General features: G+C 39.6%; 1 protein-coding gene across 2 annotated transcripts in view; it reads left to right on the plus strand.

Moving 5' to 3' along the window:
• Positions 1 to 13,079, plus strand: part of me1 (malic enzyme 1, NADP(+)-dependent, cytosolic) — a 194,088-nt gene extending 181,009 nt beyond the window's left edge. The window contains exon 15 of one of the 2 annotated variants that reach the window (XM_062063613.1): positions 12,945 to 13,079. The gene's annotated coding sequence lies outside the window, so the exon portion shown is untranslated. Of the gene's footprint in view, positions 1 to 40; positions 181 to 12,944 lie in introns of those variants that run through there. The other variant, XM_062063615.1, reaches the window with a different exon arrangement.
• Positions 13,080 to 18,908: the final 5,829 nt, after the last annotated feature.

An 18,908-nucleotide genomic window follows, 5' to 3' on the forward strand; every position in this document is an offset into this window, starting at 1 on the left:
GACCTTGTTTACACTCTCACTCCAAATGGCACCTTGCTAGGACCTTGTGATCAGTGCCAATCAGCAGAGGCCCCGGGGGAATCTGCCGCCAGTGTGAGTCCGTCTGCCCATCCTCCCTGTCGTCTGTCTGACATCACGCCCACGTCGACCTCACTGTACCACCAACTCTCATCCGGCTTGTCCTGCTAGAAGATACGCAGTCGTCCTTGTTGATACCGTGTTTGCTGTGCATGGTGCATATATTGTTAGGGTTACTATTGATTGATTGATTGAGACTTTCATTATTAGATTGCACAGTACAGTACATATTCCGTACAATTGACCAGGGGCGCCGCTAGGGATTTTGGGCCCCATGAAAAGAATCTTTACAGGGCCCCCTGTATTATAATTTCATCATCATTAGGGGCCTCTCTGGGCCCCCCTCCATCATGGGCCCCTACAATCAGTCTCCTTTACCCCCTCTTTTCGGCGCCCCTGCAATTGACCACTAAATGGTAACACCCGAATAAGTTTTTCAACTTGTTTAAGTCGGGGTCCACGTTAATCAATTCATGGTAATAGATCAGCGTGCTGTACAAATACAGCTTCCATGAGAAACTGTACAATTATTTGTATTTATATGCAGTGAATAAGGAACATTGTATTAAAGACCAGCAGGGGGTGCTCAAATATGCAGTTCCAATACAAACCGTTATTTTACACATCCTCAATGTACTTAACACTGTTGAGACTAGCACATATGTTGACTCATTTCATTTCTTTTAGAAAAAAAATGTTTGAAAGTGAACTATATTTTGTGCTGCAATTGATAGTATTTTTTGTCTTACTTGTTTTTTATCTAAATTCATTAAAATACATTTATTGAAGTTCCCAAAATTGTTGGCCATGGCTGTAATGCGCTGTATTCAGGACTACTGTAATCACTCGTTTATCGCTGTTAATTGGTTCCGGACATGACCGCGATAAATGAATTGATTAAGTCCCATTCCTGGGTGGGTCTCTCGTCAGAGGAAGGTAGATGGTTCATCATTTTGAAACGCAGTCTGCTGAAAACGATGGAAAGTACCACTCTTAGACTAAGACTTCCTTTATTTTCATTCAAATTTGAACTTTACAGATAAGACAAAATGTTGTTGCATTAGCTTGTGGTAGTGCAGGATGAAAGAGCAATAAGGTGCCGAGTGTTTGCATTTACAAAAGAAGGTGCAGATATAAATAGATAGATTACTGTACAGATAAATATATTGCACTTTTGCATATGGATGTATGTTATATTGTCTTTATATGCCTGCGAGTTAATCCGTTTTTGGGGGGAATTGAGCGGATTATTATGATGCGTTAAAGAGTTTTATGGCCTGAGGGAAGATGCTGTTACAGAACCTGGAGGTTCTGCTACGGAGGCTGCGGAACCTCTTTCCAGAGTCCAGCAGTGAAAACAGTCCTTGGTGGGGGTGGGAGGAGTCTCTACTGATTTTCTGAGTCCTGGTCAGGCAGCGGCTTTTTGCGATCTTCCAGATAGTAGGAAGAGGAGTCCTGATGATCTTTTCCGCCGTCCTCACCACTCTCTGCAGGCTCCAGTCCAGACAGAGATGGAGTTGGTCAGTAGGCTCTCTGTAGAATGTGGTGATCCACATAGCAACTGATGCTGTGGTCAAAGTCGGAATTCCCACAAAACACATTTCAAGACAATCAACACTGTACAGCCGTATGGCAGCTAAAGTGGATAGTGCAATTTGATTCCCAAATTTGTCATGTTTTATGTGTCAGGTAAAGCGCTACGATCGGGGCCATATGAATCATTTTCCGATTGTTAAGCAAATCTTTTTTGGCTGGTACATAAAAGACCTATTCAATACCTTCTAATTATTTTTTTGAACATCATGAGAGCCGTCTCGACATGAAATAACACCCTTTAGTCACCATTACACTCTTTTAATCCAATGTAGTAATGCGAGTTCAAGCTGAGTCTATCAGTGGCCACGATACCGAACAGCGTGATCTGATTCATTTGATCTCCTAGTGTAGTATTGATATTTTTAGTTTGTTTTGCTAATTTTATGCTTGAACATTTTTAAAATTTAAAGTAGAAAAGAGACCATCTGTAAGCAAAAACTACAAGATCAATACAACTGTTATGAGCTGTTTTTTCAGAATCGCTCCTCAAGGTTGTGACTTTGGTTTATTGTATTTTGAAGTGGAGCAGCAAATATCGATGAAGTAATCAACAAGCGTGTGTGCAAGTTTTTTGTTTTTTTTAAAGTGGAATTTAAACAGAAAATGCACTTTGTTGTACAGAAGAAAAGCCTTGGAATGGAAACACAATCAATTACTGATATCCAAGGACAAGAAAGACTATCCTAATCAACAGATTTTTTTCAAACTCCTATCCTACATTATGGAGTTATTACTTTTTTTGTCTTTTTTGCAAAGAAGAAACGCTAATTTTACTTTGTTGCATCGAGTTTCATTCCGATGGCTACATTCATCATTTTATTATATTCATAATCTATTTATTTATTGCTGGCAAAGACCGTTCAGTTCAGTTCAGTTTCAGTTCATTCCGAACATTCATACGATACAATGTAATGCATCACACAATTCCAGTTGTTTCATTACAGCACGCCCGAAAAGGAGTAGGAAGAAGCAGAGCATATTTAATCCTACCCCTTTTCATACCATAGCAATGTTATCCAATGTCCTTGTTCTCTGTAACAGAACAGTGAACAAATAAATAATATACCATAGTAAGCAAACAGATATTAAATACATAAATAATCTTTGTCTCAATAAATATTTGGCTTGTTAGAGAGACTTGTTCCAGCTCACCAATCCAAGTAAGAAGCAATGTACACATTTCAGCCTCCAAGAATTCCACTTCCAACTAAAGAAAACGTGTTCCATTAAGTTGTAAATGTTTTTATTTTATGTTTTAGCTAACATTATGCTAACATTAGCCCTGTTAGCCCCTGTAAACTGTTACTCACCAGTTACTCTGTTCTTGAGTAGTTTTTTTTTACTAATTACTCAAGTAAAATATACGGATGACTGCTATTTACTCTGACTTGAGTCACACAGTCACTACTCTAAATTAACGCTACTCTTACTTGAGTACAATTTTTTAACCACTCTGCCCACCTCTGCTGCCAACTATCCACCAGTTAGCAACACAGGATATGTAAGTTTGATCATTTTGCTTTCCTTCAGCAAATATTCTAACCTAGCTAGCACGATGTCGCGGGTAAAATGTGACTATAATGTTAGCGCATTTGCAACTAACATGCTAGCTATGCTAGTATTGCTAACGCTTGTTCCCCTCTGTCCTACTCAATATTGTTTCCTTTTATGATATTTTTATTCATTCTATTACTTCGGACAATTCCACATTTGTGTGTATAAAGCGTATATGCGCTTTTTTGAGACCCACTTTCTGTCGGAGAGCATGGAGGAACTTATTAAGTCGGAATTTTTTCATCAGAGCTACCTTTTGGGAGACCTAAATATTATAAATCAAATCAAACTATTTTTTTTTTTAAAAGTGTTTTTCATAGATACAAGAAATGTAACACAAAGTGCTAATATAAGAACTGTGGACACTTGAAATTGCTTAAAGGTGTAAATATGAGTTTCAATGATTGTCTATGTAGCAGTGTTCAAAAATGTTCCACACCGATATCAAATGCGGCGACATTTTGATATTTTTTTCATTTTTAAAACTAATATTTAGAGGTTTTTTTTGCTTGAATATCAGCCTTGTGTTATTAGTGTCAATGTTAAAAATGTTCCCATTAAGTTATTTCCATTTCCATTTGTATTTTTATTTCATTCACCCAATATTAAACAAAAATTATGTATACAACAATAAAATAACTCATAAATGAAAAGTAGCTGGAAGAAGTATATCTGCTCCCTATTCACACAAATACAACATTAGTTACTCAACTCTTAATACTAGTAAAGCCATGTTTTAATTTCATAACAAACAGGTACAACAAAAATAAAAAAAGACATTTGCTTACTCAAAGACATGTGTTGTCATCATCAGGAGTTCCATCATCAATTCACCTGTTTGCTCTTTTATTACACTTTTTGTGCACTTTTTTCAGTAAAAGTGTTTTTAAAATGTGCCATGGGCTATAAAAAAAACTACCGTATTTTCCCGACTTTTTTTCTCAAAACTCGACAGTGCGCCTAATGTACGAAATAAGTTTGGTTGAGCTTACCCACCTCAAAGCTATTTTATTTGGTACACAGTGTAATGATAAGTGTGACAGTAGATGGCAGTCAAACATAAGAGATAAGTGTAGGCTGCACTATGACGGCAATATGACTCAAGTAAACAACACCAACATTTTATATGTTCCATTGAAAATATAGAACATTACACACGGTGCTCAAAAATATATCAAAATGTTTTATTACGAGTTTGGTAAGCTGAGAAGCCGCACTGCTTGATGTGCTTCAACATGAGTATGGTGTGTGTATAAGGTAAGACATATTATGTGGCGTTTTGTTTCGCAATATTATGCAAAAGCAACTTTTCTTACCTTCTGGTACCTGCTGATCTGTATTTGGGATCTGCATAAATCCTCAAAAATTGTGCGTCCGCCTTTGTAGTCCGTGTTGACACCATAGTTTATAAGCTTCTTCTTTTTCTCTATCTTCTTGTTATGGGACATTCATCCTCCGCTGTTGCCATTTCTAATATAAAGTAGTGTAAAGTTCTTACTTATATCTGTCAGTAAACTCGCCATGAAAGCGCTAAAACATACTGGTGTAGTGAGTTTACATTATTCACCCAAGGAACTTTAGTTATTAGAAGTTCCGGTCGGACGTTTTTTCACGAGACACATTTCCGGTGTTGTTGTTTCCGGATGAGGAGATGCTGCTCTGTTATTGATTGAAGTAAAGTCTCAATGTCATTAAAACAGGTAGCTCCATCTTAGGACACTTCTTTCACTCCCGTTCTTGCACGGTACACCGCTACAACAAAGATGGCGGGGAGAAGACGCCACCAAAGGTGAGCCACGTAAATAAGACCGCCCACAAAAAACGGCGCATCCGGAAGCGACTGTCAGAAAGCGGCTTGAATATGATCTGTAAAACATAATCTATGCAACATTTTGACCAAAGAACCCCCATTACATGTTATGTAGACCACAAGGGAATGTTTTAAATTTAGAAAAAAATTCAATAAAATATGATTCCTTTAATGCGCCCTATAATATATATGAAAAAATAATAACAATTTCTAAATAGACCAATTATCAGCTTTGCTCCTTATAATCCGGTGCACCCTATAGTCCGGAAAATACGGTAATCTGTGGGCTGCAAATGGCTCCCAGGACAAACTTGCCTATGACTTTTTTTAAAGTCATAGGCAAGTCATGTTTTTTGACTATTGTTCTTCGCTTTGTGTTATTTCTGTTCCAGCACACTTGTTTTCTTGTTTCCACTTCCTGTTTTGATTTAATTTCTTGCCACTTCTTCACCACATTGGCTTTTTTTTATTGAGACAGGTGTTTGCTTTGCGTGCACTCACTAGTTTTTGTTTTTGTTCTAAAAAAAAAAAAAGATCTTACCTGCAGGCTGTATCCTGTCTCTGCATCCTGGGGTCATGTTGCAAGCAACACAGTCAGCTTGTGACAACATTATTGCGATGGTTTCACAAAATCTTGTTCCTTGACGTTGCTTCTTTTTTTAAATGAAAATAACAATCATTTAAGTGAATGACAAATATTACAACTTTAGTAAATATTTTAAAAAATCTAATAGAAGAACTACACAATAATAATAGAATAAAATATCCTATTCATACAAAATTCCAGACAAAATTTATAGGTGCAGTCAGGTCGTTGAGGTGTTCCGGATCGGTAGCTGCAGGATTAGGTCTCTGCTTTTTTGCAGATGATGTGGTCCAGGTGGATTTTTCTGGCCAAGATCTTCAGCTCTCACTGGATCGGTTCGCAGCCGAGTGTGAAGCGACTGGAATGAGAATCAGCACCTCCAAGTCCGAGTCCATGGTTCTCGCCTGGAAAAGGGTGGAGTGCCATCTCCGAGTTGGGGAAGAGATCTTGCCCCAAGTGGAGGAGTTCAAGTACCTCGGAGTCTTGTTCACGAGTGAGGGAAGAGTGGATCGTGAGATCGACAGGCGGATCGGTGCGGCGTCTTCAGTAATGCGAATACTGTATAAATCTGTTGTGGTGAAGAAGGAGCTGAGCCGGAAGACAAAGCTCTCAATGTACCGGTCGATCTACGTTCCCATCCTCACCTATGGTCATGAGTTTTGGGTTATGACCAAAAGGACAAGATCACGGGTACAAGCGGCCGAAATGAGTTTCCTCAGCAGGGTGGCGGGTCTCTCCCTTAGAGATAGGGTGAGAAGCTCTGCCATCCGGGAGGAATTTAAAGTAAAGCCGCTGCTCCTCCACATCGAGAGGAGCCAGATGAGGTGGTTCGGGCATCTGGTCAGGATGCCACCCGAATGCCTCCCTAGGGAGGTGTTTAGGGCACGTCCGACCGGTAGGAGGCCACGGGGAAGACCCAGGACACGTTGGGAAGACTACGTCTCCCGGCTGGCCTGGGAACGCCTCGGGATCCCCCGGGAGGAACTGGACGAAGTGGTTCGAGAGAGGGAAGACTGGGCTTCTCTGCTTAGGCTGCTGCCCCAGCGACCCGACCTCGGATAAGTGGAGGAAAATGGATGGATGGATGGATGGATCTTTACATAATCATATGCATACATACACAGAATATCCTTCTCATCCTAATTGTACCGCATATCATACTCATCATTTCCTAATTTAAGTAGAGATGGCGACCTATAACACAAAGCTAAAGTATGGACTTTTTGTTCAGATAGTTCAGCATATATTGATTGTCCTACTCAGTGGCCTAGTGGTTAGAGTGTCCGCCCTGAGATCGGTAGGTCGTGAGTTCAAACCCCGGCCGAGTCATACCAAAGACTATAAAAATGGAACCCATTACCTCCCTGCTTGGCACTCAGCATCAAGGGTTGGAATTGGGGGTTAAATCACCACTCACCTCCCAGGGGGTGGTCAAGGGTGATGGGTCAAATGCAGAGAATAATTTCGCCACACCTAGTGTGTGTGTGTGACAATCATTGGCACTTTAACTTAACTTACATTGTATTGGTTTGAGTATTAGTCAACCAAGAAATGTATCAAAGTGGCCCCTGCATCCTTCCATGTGTCTGTATCTCGCTGGAAATGGTTTAGAAACCCCTGCTATAATGTTCCCAGTGGTTGATTTGAGACCAGTACAGTCCTCTCGACTAAAGTCAGCTGGGATAGTCTCTACCTGGCCTGCCAATACAAGAGAAACAAGAAGAATTAGACAGTATTTTCTCCACTGACCTCCCCGAAGGCAGAGTTTACTTACCAAGCTCAGTCTCAGAAGGAAAAAATGCTTAATAGTGTTTAACATGGCCCAGAACTTGTGCATGTACCTGTATAAGATAAGACCACAAACAGTCATGTGACATCACGGTGGATTGGATGAGCGCTAAGCATCACAAAGCATTTCTGCACGGCGCCATTTCCTCATCCTTTCGCTCATGTAAATGATGTTCAAGGTAATTTGTACAGACGGCCTCATTTCGCAGTTTGCAAGGACCGCACAGGTTTCGGCCTCCCGGGCAGTGATGGGTGCAGGTTTCCGACAGCCTGTTGTTTCTTGGGCGGGTACCACGCACGGATACCAAGCAGAAGCGCCAACGCCTCAACAACTTTTCCGTAATTAGATGAGGCCGCGTGCTCGGTCTGGGGTTGTTTCTCTGAAATCTGACGTGACATGTGTGACCACGACCCAAAGTCGTGTTTAATTAATATTTCATGCCTTACATGGGCGGCGGACATGATTCCCTGCAGCTCTAACAAATAGGCCACTTTGACTAGTTTTCATGTAACACGTCAACGTTTGATGGTATAGTTAATGCAGAGCTCTGATCATAAATGTTACTCACAGAAACAAATTTTACCATTTTTTGTTTTTAGCTCTGAACCACGTCGTTGCCGACTTTTGAATGTCGGCACATGCTAGCAAGGCTTGTGCATATTATTCTGCGGCGGACTCCAGATGGATTAACACATGCTGAAATTATTGCAAGGAAGACATTTGCATCTGACCTAGATCCCTCACTTCTGCTCCACCATGAAAACAAGGCAGTCCAAAAACATCCTATGACCCTGAATTGAAAGCTCTGCACGGCAAGAGCTATTCTTATTAACATTTATTGTAAAATACAGAAGCAACAATGTACAATCCTTAAAAGTATGTTGAAATATCACATAATTAATGCATATAAAATGTAGGATTTAAAGTACAGCAGTGCCTCGGTTCGTATGGTTCGGTTTTCAACGCTGATTTAGGTAAAAAGTTCCCCAGAGTACTCAAAAAAATCAATTTACATTTGAATTGCAAGTCTTGTTTATTCCAAATTTAAATAGATTCATACTTTTTAAAAATGTAAGTCTTTTTTTTCATTAAGATTACCTTTTTAAGAATACGTTTTTAGGCCATCTCCATGCTCACTCGCTGCACGTAAACGTCATCAACCAAAAAAAAAGTTTTGTAACCTGTAATCCATTTTGAAAATGTTTTATTATGGGCCCGCTGCAATGAAATGTATTTAATCAATTTGAAACTTTTTTTTTCTTCAAATTGTACACTTTTTTTCTATAATTCCACAGCCATACACCTTACAGTCATATAACTTGGTATTTGAAACATACTAACTGTATGCATGTTTACGTTACCATGTTAGCATGCTAACATTAAAGTGCTAGCTTTTTTTAGCTATCCTTGCAACCGTTTAGCTTAGAGTCATATAACTCGGTATGTAACACTTGTTAACTGCTAGCATGCTAACATTAAAGTGCTAACTTTTTGAGCTAATTGTACACTTTTTTCTCTAGTTCCCCGCCACACACTTTAGAGCAGGCCCGGGCAATTATTTTGATTCGGGGGCCACATTTACAGAAAAAAAATTGTCTGGGGGCCGGTACATCTATTTTTAAGAACACTTATTCAAAACCTCACAATAATGTCTGATTGAATGCTAAAAACGTTATGACAGACCACCTTAAAAAACATAATGGAATTTAAAAAATTTCTATGAACGATAAAACACTGAATATTGACAAAATATGAACGTCACACACCCTTTCGATCGACATATTTTACAATCAAGTGAAACGCAACAAAAATGCAACAAACAGTGAAATAGGAACACGAAGGGTACAAAATAAACCCACCTACAATATGATATATCTGATATATCACTAAGTTAGAACTTTGTTGTGAAAATCTCCTTCCATGTCTGTGGAAACGCTTCCCGCCCACACTGCTTGGTGCCTCGTCTGAGCTGCTGTGACGTAGATGACCATATTAACTAAATAGATGACCATAGTAACTAATTAGATTACCATAATAACTGATTAGATTACCATAGTAACTGGTATATCATCCATAAGAACAGATTCCAACCATTGAAATACTTTCTATAGTTCAAGACTTACGGTCGTTAGAAAACATCACTGCACATCATAATGGCGGCTACAGTTTCAATCTCAAAAAACTAAAAAAATTATTTGGGAATGTCCGGCGGGCCAGATTGAAAAGCTTAACGGGCCGCATGTGGCCCCCGGGCCTTAATTTGCTCAGGTCTGCCATAGAGACATATAACTTGCTATGTGACACAAGCTAACTGTTAGCATGCTAACGTTCACTTGCTATCATGCTAACATTAGCATGCTAACTTTTTGACCGAATGTTGCTACCGTTTACCCCAGTGTCATATAACTTGGTATGTGACACTTGTTAACTGTTGGCATGAAAACGGTAGCATGCTAGCAAGCTAACTTAAGCATGCTAAGTTTTTAATCACATTTTTAATTGTGTTTCTATTTCCACAGCTATACACCTTACAGCCATTTTACTTGATATGTGAGACATGCTAACTGTTAACATGCCACCGTCAGCACACATGCTAAGTGTTAGCATTTTAATGTGCCCATGCTAATGTTTTAGGCTAGCTCTGAAGCTCTTTTTGTACAGTTACATCTAAATCTCCCGAAGTCAGACACTCGGCACCATCTTAAAAGTACAACGGCGTCCGGTGACCCCCGGCATGAGGTCCAGGGCCCATTAAAATTTCCACGGGAATTTTCTAGTTATAATTACTATACCAAAGCATACATTGTGAGAATCTGGTTGAATGGAGAATCATGTTTAATCGAGAATCAGTTCTGAATCGAGTCATCACCTCAATAATCTGAATCCGTTTAAATCGTGAGTTGCTTAACGATTCCCACCTCTAGTATTTGGTTATCGAAGGGCCAAACATTGCACGTAACAAACTTGTTTGTTTACCAGCGTAGAATCACAAACACAAGAATCACACACTGGAGCCTCATTTTCTGTGGGAATTTTTTTTGGAGTACAGCTGAAAATTAAGCTATGGTGGGGCCAAAGAAAGCTGCAAGTCCCAGCACTTTGTTAAAGAAGATGAGGAAACACTATTAAATTCAAAAAAGCTAAAAATTCATAGCTAAATATCACAGAAAAGAACACACAAATAATGGATTTGTATATCTCTCACAGTTATTGATGTTTATGATTTATTTGTTTTAGACATGTTTAGCAAGTTACATTAAATGACAAAGTGTTTACATTTGTACTGTTGAACATGTGTGAAAAGGAGTAGGAAGAAAATAGGATATATTTATTGCTACCCTTTCTTTGTCTTTTAATGCCAATTCATTCACAGCATAATTTTTAAATGTTAGGTTCACTTGCTCCGTGAAAGAAAGGAAGGTGTTTCTGATCAAAATTACCATAAAATATTTTTGTTATTTAGAATTTAAATTTACAACAGAAAAATTAAAATGCGAAAGAGACTGTCCAACTGCAGAAAGATGATTAACTGACGACAAGGTTCTCCCAGTATGAGTTTTTTGATACAAGCAAGTGCACAATGACAGCACTTCAGAGAAAATACTCCCTAATTTTAGCAACGACTCATGCTGAGGCTAGCTCAGTTTTCTAGCTCTGGGTTAGTAATGTGCGTAAAGCATCTAATGTGCGAATTCCGATCCCTCGCTCACGGCCAAACGAATATGTTTCTATTTTGAAAAAAACAACAATCTGCCCGTTTTTAAACAAAAAATATTGTCTCGTTTTAATGTTGCGAGATTATTGTATTAAATTGTTCTTACTGTGTATGTCATTATAGCGCTTGTCCTACTATGTTCTGTGTGTGTTGAGCTCATAATAAATGGGAACATCAAAGTGTGTGATGTTGCCTTCACTGCACCCTTTTGCTATGAATAAACATTCATCTTTTGATGTGGACATGATGAGTGGGGTGGTCCCAGTTGTAGCCCATAAATCAACCTGCTATGTTATCTCCTTAAGTGTTCACCTCAGTTTCTCCACCTGATTGGGACATTAATACAGTCGTGCCTCGGTTTTTATACACTCCTGTTTTTTTGGTTTAATTTATGCCAACATTTTCAATAAAAATATGTCTCGGTTTTAGTACGATTAAACACACGCTGTGTACAGCTGAAAAATAAACTACCGTAGAGCCAAATGAAGTTACAGTATTAATCCAATCAAAAGTCAACAAGAGTCCATGTTTCCAGAGTATCACTGAATGCACCACACTGCTATGGAAAGTCTAGCTAAACAATTTTGTATTGTTTCTACATGTTAAACTATATTATTATCTTTAAAAAACCTGGATTCATCTGGATTCCTGTTAATTGTAATACCACAACACTGGATATTGTTCAGATAAGTTAAATTTAAGAACTTGCACACAAAGCAACACTGGAGTTGACTATGACGTGCGCATTTTCCGCGCATGCGGGCTAGGTCGCGTTGCGCCGGCGGACGGAGGTGGGGCGGGGGTCTTAAACGGTGGCATTGTTATGTGTGGACTCGGATAAGGTTAGGTGTGATTTACCCTGGATAACCTTATCCGGCTTAGTGTAAACGGTGCCTTATTCTACCTGGGTAGTTTTTGGTGGGGAACTTTACTTACCCGAGTAAGTGGAAAAGTTCCTGCGGCGGAAAAGGACCTCATACCTCAATGCTAACGAGGGGAAATTCCACTTCAACGACTGTCATTGGCATTGACACTTGGGATTGCTCGTTTACATTAAATTAAAACAGTCGTTTTTCTCACTACGATAGGGCGCAACCCTTCTGGTATTGGAGTGTAAATATTTTGAGTTTTGGCACCAGCCACTTGTCAAAATCTGACCAATCTAAGTCTAAGACTAGATCTGACCTATCCAAGTTTTAAGAGTAGATCTGACCAATCTAAGATTAAGACTAGATCTGACCAATCAAGGTTCTCTGACCAATCTAAGTTTAAGACTAGATCTGACCTATCAACATTTTGAGTAGCTTTGGCCAATCTAAGTTTAAGACTAGATCTGACCTATCAACATTTTGAGTAGATCTGACCAATCTAAGTTTAAGACTAGATCTGATCAATCTAAGCACGAACTGATGAAGCCTACTCTGATGAGAGGCAACACGTCTTCTTAGACAAACCATACAGTCCAGTTGCGACCGATTGAATGCCCTGAGATTATTAACAAAAACCGAGATACTACTGTACCTATAAAGGTTGTTTTTTTCCCATTTTGTGTAGTGTAAATTCACACATTACTTAGTATTTGTCTGTTTGGTTGAAAGGTTGCCTGGAAAGACTTTTACGCATTAAACATCATTGTGATGAACCTGATTTACCACACCTGTTCGTGAGAGCATAACCACCTGCCATTCTAAACCATGCGGTTTAGACACAGCAGAAAGACATTGGACTATTTCCCTGTCGTCCCTTTGTATGTTGTTAATTCATTCTTGTTGTTGTGAGGCTGCGCTTTAATGTGTGTTTGTCGCTCCTAAAACAGATGACCGCTATCTGCAAGATTACCAAACAGTCCTGCACTGATGGGAAACGTTCATTTAGTGTACCAACCTGCACAAGAAGCATACTATCGAGCGCTAAGGACACTTCACTCTGATCTCTTGAGCTGCCCTGAAAATAAACAAATGACTTTTCAATTACCGAACGTGTCCTCCACCTCCTGTGTCGAGTATAGACAAAGAGTTGTGTGCTTCATGAATAACTGCCCAAGTGTTTGGTGCATTAGCCAGTACACATCCTCTCGAGTAAAGGACATTTGATTTTGCTCTATTTCTTTTTGTTACAAATTTAGGAAGAAAGAAATATCTAACCTTGAATGTCAATTCATAGGGTACACATGTATGTCATCATCATTTCCTGGGAGTAAAAGGGAACAAGAATACAAACATGGAAAAATGGGGTACATTTTAAAAATGTAGGGAGTATTATCGCCACATTTTCAATCATTTTTACTTTTTAAATGTTGTTTTTTTAAACAACGCACTTACTGTAACTTCAATCTATATCTGTAGTGTAACAAAAACTAGACTTTTAAATGATTAGTATTGTATTTAATGTAAAAAATGGCATGCATAAAATATTTATTTCTTTGCCATTTAAGGCTGCTGAGTTCAGGTTTCTGTATGGTTTCAAAATAAATACTGTGTTCTTAAGTAACATTTGTTTTGTTTTGTATGTAATCTTTCATATGATATTGTTATTCAAATAAAGATTACAAAAGAGAAAATCACAGCACCTGGAATGACGGGATCAAAACTGCCGTAGAACAATTTGACGGAAGTTACGAAGTCTTCGCACATGCGTGGACCGATCGTGTTTTCCGTTACCAATCAAGTAGTGACAGGCAGCCCTATAAAGCCAATCAATGAGCTTGTGGGCGGTCTGAAGGTTTTAATCCGAACAGTTGTTTTCCGCCTGCCACAAGCGTTTGACTTGCCTCCATTCAATAGGGTTACATTATTTTTTGACATTAAAACATGCAGGGGACAAAAACTGCCTTTTGAAAAAGTGCAGGGGACATGTCAAATTATGTCCATAAATACATGTAAACTATGAAGTTAACTAGGAAGTGAAGACACCAGTGTGGGTGGGAATCTTTGGGCGATTCGATCTGATTTGATTTTGATTTTTGGGGTGAACATTCGATTTAGAATCGATTCCTTATTCAAAACTATTCTCGTAATATATTATTTGGTATATACATTTCATAAAACTTTTTCATTACAGGTTGCAGATTATAATAGCTTGTCTTGGCTGCGGACGTACGACTTATACATACAGTGTATAAAACGTATTTTAAAAAATATATTCCTAATATTTTATTTACAAAAATCCAAGAATGTTAAGCTAATAAAAGGAAAAAGAGCAACTCCCTCCCGATCCCAGCTTTATAATTCTTAGAATCGACATTTACAAATCTATTGTTTTGTACTGTATTACAAATATAATACTTTGAAAAAGTAAAACCACAAATTAATAAAAGAAACAGTATCACTGATAATGATAATAACGTTATTCCCGAAAACTAGAATCAGAATAAATCAAAATCCAGATTTAGATTTTTTTTTAGCACCCCTGCTGGTGTGTTACTAAATGTTTATATCGTACATTACCTAGAAAGTGCTGTACACATGGGAGCAGGAAGTAGGTTTGAACTACATGGGAGGATGCCAATTGTGCAGTTAATAAAGTATTGTAAAGTGTAAGTGTATTAAAAGTATGTAAATACTTTTGACAATATAGTGTATTTGGCCACCCATCCAAGTGATGAGAATCAGGTGCCCTAATCACTTGGCCCGGTGTATAAAATCAAGCACTTAGGCATGGAGACTGTTTCTACAAACATTTGTGAAAGACTGGGCCGCTCTCAGTGATTTCCAGCGTGGAACTGTCATAGGATGCTACCTGTGCAACAAATCCAGTCGTGAAATTTCCTCGCTCCTAAATATTCCAAAATCAACTTTATTATAAGAAAGTGAAGAGTTTGGGAACAACAGCAACTCAGCCACCAAGTGGTAGGCCACGTAAACTGACAGAGAGGGGTCAGCGGATGCTGAAGCGCATAGTGCAAAGACTTTCTGCATAGTCAGTTGCTACAGAGCTCCAAACTTCACGTGACCTTCCAATTAGCCCACGTACAGTACACAGAGAGCTTCATTGAATGGGTTCCCATGGCCGGGCAGCTCTACCTAAGCCATACATCACCAAGTCCATTGCAAAGTGTGGGATGCAGTGGTGTAAAGCACGTCGCCACTGGACTCTAGAGCAGTGGAGACGCCTTCTCTGGACTGATGAATCACGCTTTTCCATCTGGCAATCTGATGGACCCGTCCGGGTTTGGAGGTTGCCAAGAGAACACTACATTTCAGACTGCATTGTGCCAAGTGTGAAATTTGGTGGAGGAGGAATTATGGTGTGGGGTTGTTTTTCAGGAGTTGGACTTGGTCCTTTGGTTCCAGTGAAAGGAACTTTGAATGCTCCAGGATACCAAAACATTGTGGACAATTCCATGGGATGGCACTTCAAGTTCATATGTGAGTAAAGGCAGGTGACCAAATACTTTTGGCAATATAGTGTATGTAAATCAACTGTATTGTTACATGTTATTGTCCCTGCTTCGTCTACACAAGAAATTACACTAGAAACAAATTAGACAGTTGACGTCTGCATTTGTGCGCCGCTCTGAGACAAATTAGCTTGGCCAAAATAGGATGGGATAGACTTTTATTCATCACGCAATGGGGGAATTACGTTGTTGCAGTGCAGGTTTTTACATACGGTAGCAGAAATAATACGTAATTAAAACAAACAAAAAAAGTAATGTGCAGGGAAGTTGCATGCATTGGACAAACTTGCAAAGCCGCGCATAATTCAAGGAGACCGTTTGAAATATGTGAATCGGCGCAATCGCGACATCGAACTGATTGAATATTACATTTAATATGCACTGAGGATTAAAGTCTGTCAGTTTTCATAATATTTTACACGGACTGAAACTGATCACCAATGTTCAATAACTTGCCCAATGTAGCTGCAGGACATGGGGGAGATTTGGGATGGGGAATGACAGAAAAGGGTTAATAACACGGAAAGGCAGGCGCATATATGGATGGCAGACAAAACAGAGCAATGGATGTCGTGACACCCTGTCATAGGAAAATCATACCCTGTGTGATTTGGCGTCCGTGTGTGTATAAGTGCTTTGCTGTCTGCATATAGCTCATTATCTTTTGTGAGCGGGCACAATGGCTTGGAGGCCGGCCCATGCTGGCCCAACAACCCCCTGCACAATACCTGTAAACAGTGAGCAACCTAATTGAAAACACAGGCGAACATCACACGCTGTCTCAAAATGACAAAGAGGACGAGGAGAAGTGCACTTTTTGAGAAAACCTTCATCCGTGAAAGGTGAGCGTGTTCAAATGCAAGGTTGTAGTGGCGGCCAGGCTGTGTCAAGTAAGACTTCAAGCACGATTTTGCTTTCTTTTCCTATGGTGGGTGTCAAACTACTAGACTTAACAATAGCCTTTATTACGGCGGATGTTTAAAAGTGCTACCCACAATGTCTCTGTTATATTTTGAAGATAAATGAATGCGTTAACTCATGAATACATTCAACCCTCATGCTGATTGATTCCAATGTGAAGTGTATACCGTGTAGCATGCAGTATTTATGCCTGCAGGCACTGGACTCAGATATATACTAGTTGTCTTCAAAGACATATATGCCCTTTAATGACATTTCCTTCATATAGGTCACTCAGTCTACATCCATCCATCACATCCGCCCACCAGGAGTAAAAAAAATGAGATAGACGGAGCAAATCTATTTAAAAAAAAGAAGAAGAAGAAAAAGAAGCACAGTATTTGTCATGCTTCAATGTGTATGGGCTAAGTAACCCTAATCCAATTAGATATAAGACTTGCCAACATACAAGTTTTGCCTGATGTCTTAGACTACGGGCGCCCATTACAAATTCACCCGTTTCCTGTCAACCTATAGATTCCATTATCTGACGTCATAGAGCTGATCGCTTTAACCTCGTTCTTGAAGTGTGTTTTGCGATAAGGCATTCATTCGCCCACCAGCCACAGTTTGACACGAGAGAGTCAATGCAAGACACATTCGAGAGCCTGAAATGAGAATATGACCAAGAATGCCAAACAAAAGCTTGGCATGTCTTACTTTGCATGTAAAGAGTTTATAGGTTCACATTTGAAGCTGAATTGCTGACATGAATGAACTTTTGCACAATATTATACTTTTTTTTAATGTTTCACCTGCATGCTTGTAAGTTGTTGTTTTTTTGCCTCAGCCTTAGTTAATTTTTGTTTAGTTTTTTGACCCACCCGTGGACCTTTGCTTCTTCCACGCTGGTGCTACCTTATTTTTTCACGATTGAAATTATTATTGTACCTGCACACTGCCTTTTATCTCTGCATCCCGGGATCACACCAAAAACGGCAAGTGAAGTGAAGTGAATTATATTTATATAGCGCTTTTCTCTAGTGACTCAAAGCGCTTTACATAGTGAAAACCCAATATCTAAGTTACATTTAAACCAGTGTGGGTGGCACTGAGAGCAGGTGGGTAAAGTGTCTTGCCCAAGGACACAACGGCAGTGACTAGGATGGCGGAAGCGGGAATCGAACCTGCAACCCTCAGGTTGATGGCACGGCCACTCTACCAACCGAGCTATACCGCGACTAACGTGTTTGTGTTCAGATTTTTCAGTACGGATTCATCGGTTCGGTACAGAAGCGTACTGATACGCATTAAAAGTTGAATACGTTTTTCTTAAGTAAAGCATTTACTCAGTCATCAAACACGAAAAGTGGAGTGTTCAGACATGCAAGACACCTCCACAAGCCCAGATAGTGTGCATTGCAATGTGGAAGTGTGCAGAACACTTACAGCCAAGACTTTCACTGGCGATAGTGCTAAAAAGACAGAGCCTGGTTGTGTGGAAACACTTGAACTGTAAACCGGGATGTCCAAAGTGTGGCCCATGGAACATTTGCACACCATGGCTTGTTTTTTTATGTGTCTGTGATAAACGTACCACAAAAAAAAAAAAAACAGCAAAAATGGAAAAATACAGGAATAAGGAATTCAATAAGAAAAAGCTGAAAGGTTATAATAACTAAAAAGACAGATATATTTTAAAATAAGTTTTAAGCCTTTTTGTTTTTAAAAATGACATGCGCCACTAATGCAAATTGGATAATGATGTCATAAAGATACATTATTTGTAGTAAATAAATGCACATTTTCTGCCCAATTAAATTAAATTGACAAACCTGATGATCACTCACAGCACAGTAATATGGAACCACTGTTTTCCAGAAAGTTGTGCTAAAAAGTATTCTGCTCCTGTTGAGCATCCCCACATCAGCCACAGACAAACCACTTTGTGCTACGATGTCCTCCGCATGTTCTTGACTCAGGATCTCCATAGGCATGCAATGGTCACGTGACCCTCCCGCTGGTCTTTCTGGGTCGGTCAGTATCGCTGTCCTACTGTTGTTGTACTTTTTGTGGTTGGAGGGCATTGAGGCCGGTCAGTCGGGCCACACGGCTCCAGGCTACGGGTAAACTCGGGCAGGTCTTGGGCCTGAGGTGCCACATCGAATTTACATTGAGTTGGTCTAAAGAGCCTTTGTGATGGCTTAGAAAATGATCGGATCGGAGTAGCGCTAATCCACTGAACTGGTCGGGCGGGTTGGGTCTCTGGTGTCCTATGAAGTTTGGCCTGGAGGATCATAAGGTTACAATTTTAAGAGTCTGGACAAGCGATGGGTGATGTGAGCTGAAGGTTCACAGTACAGCACAGAGATCTTTGTAGGCCAGCCTACCTTGAGAAGAGCTATTAGGATGTCAGAGTAAGTAAGAAAAACAGGCAAATGTAATTGGGGGAATTTCTTGGAACCTCTTAAAAGAATTGAG

The sequence above is a fragment of the Entelurus aequoreus genome, linkage group LG11, assembly GCF_033978785.1.
Source record: "Entelurus aequoreus isolate RoL-2023_Sb linkage group LG11, RoL_Eaeq_v1.1, whole genome shotgun sequence".
Lineage (NCBI taxonomy): Eukaryota > Metazoa > Chordata > Actinopteri > Syngnathiformes > Syngnathidae > Entelurus > Entelurus aequoreus.